Source organism: Hemitrygon akajei, chromosome 9 (genome assembly GCF_048418815.1).
Source record: "Hemitrygon akajei chromosome 9, sHemAka1.3, whole genome shotgun sequence".
NCBI classification, from domain to species: domain Eukaryota; kingdom Metazoa; phylum Chordata; class Chondrichthyes; order Myliobatiformes; family Dasyatidae; genus Hemitrygon; species Hemitrygon akajei.
The window spans coordinates 60,063,777-60,065,526 of record NC_133132.1 but is presented as its reverse complement, the minus strand read 5'-3'; the positions used below and the strand labels follow the sequence as shown (position 1 = coordinate 60,065,526).

Here is a 1,750-nt window from a genome sequence, read left to right as displayed (position 1 = left end):
CAGAAGGGATATCTTGAATGTTCTACTTTGGATACTAGGTTTTATTTTCTTATCATCCAGTGACACTAACTCCAGTAGAACCATAGAACATTACAGCACAGAAACAGGCCTTTTGGCCCTCCCTGGCTGTGCCGAACCATTTTTCTGCTTAGTCCCACTGACCTGCACCTGGTCCATATCCCTCCATACACTTCTCATCCATGTACCTGTCCAAGTTGTTCTTAAATGTTAAAAATGAGCCCGCATTTACCACTTCATCTGGCAGCTCATTCCACACTCCCACCACTCTCTGTGTGAAGAAGTTCCCCCCACCAATGTTCCCTTTAAACTTTTCCCCCTTCACCCTTAATCCATGTCCTCTGGTTTTTTTCTCCCCTAGCCTCAGTGGAAAAAGCCTGCTTGCATTCATTCTATCTATACCCATCATAATTTTATATACCTCTATCAAGTCTCCCCTCATTCTTCTACGTTCCAGGGAATAAAGTCCTAACCTATTCAACCTTTTTCTGTAACTCAGTTTCTCAAGAGCTGGCAACATCCTAGTAAACCTTCTCTGCACTCTTTCAATCTTATTAATATCCTTCCTGTAATTTGGTGACCAAAACTGCACACGATCGGACTTGGTCAGATTATTCCCTTAAATCCGTCAATAATCTTCAATCACTCTTGAATTTTCCTTTTATACATGGGATACGGCTAACTATAACTCTCCAATCTGTAGCGTAGACCAGCAGTACACCAGTCACAGCTCCCCATGTACTGATATTTGGAATCCAGTTCTTCAGAAGCTGCCCGTGTTTGGGCCCGAGAATTTGCTCCAACATCCCGGCGGCCGTTCGTCCCCTCCCGATTGACCGACTGCCCGCCCACTTACCTGCCAGTTGGAAAGCCGTAATGGAAAATGTTAGTTGTTAAGCTTTTCTTCCCCATTCTCCAATTTACGATTGCCAGCACCTGCTTTCTGTAAGGTGGATATGTTCCAAGGCATCCTTATCCATATCCCTTAATTCCTTGGCTTCCATGCAATTTTACTTCTTGTTTGTAATTTATTTTTTTATTGAAGTTCATCATCAAACAAACATTTCCATAAGATGTATTTCAGACATTGTACATATATTTCATATAATCGTATATGTCACAATTCTCCACATAGTATTTATCTGAGGTATACACTTATAGAAAAGAGTTGAAAGAAAAAACAAGCAAAAGGAAAAAAACTATGTACAAGTAGGGAGTGATCTTTTTTTTTACAACATATTCATTGATTTGTGAGAATAAAATCAGGCCTATGAGGCATTATGCAGTTAAACCATTTTCCCCAGTATGAATCAAATTGTTCTAGCTTATGATTAACAGATGCTGTTATCTTCTCCATTTTGTAAACGTCCATTGTAATTTTCATCCATACATTCAAAGTTGGGCTCTCCTGTGATAACCATTTCCTCGGAAGAGTCTTTTTACCAGCCACCGACAGTATATTCATTAAATATTTATCTCTTTTCAACCATTCTTGAGGTATATATCCAAAATATGTGGTCTTACTCTCTGAGGGTATTTCACATTTAAAGATGTCTTGTAGGGCATTGTGGATCCTCCTCCAATAGTCTTTGATAACAGGGCAGTCCCAAAAAAAATGATAATGATTTGTATTTTGATTTCCACAATTTCTCCAGCAAACAGGAAGGTTACTATCATAATGGGATTTCTGAGAGGGTGTAATAAAATATCTTATCAAGTTTTTCCATCCAAA

At 39.1% G+C, this 1,750-nt stretch overlaps 1 pseudogene; it reads right to left on the bottom strand.

The window, feature by feature from the left end:
- Positions 1-656: 656 nt before the first annotated feature.
- LOC140732787 (cytochrome b-c1 complex subunit 10 pseudogene) lies at positions 657-824 on the bottom strand (annotated as a pseudogene).
- Positions 825-1,750: the final 926 nt, after the last annotated feature.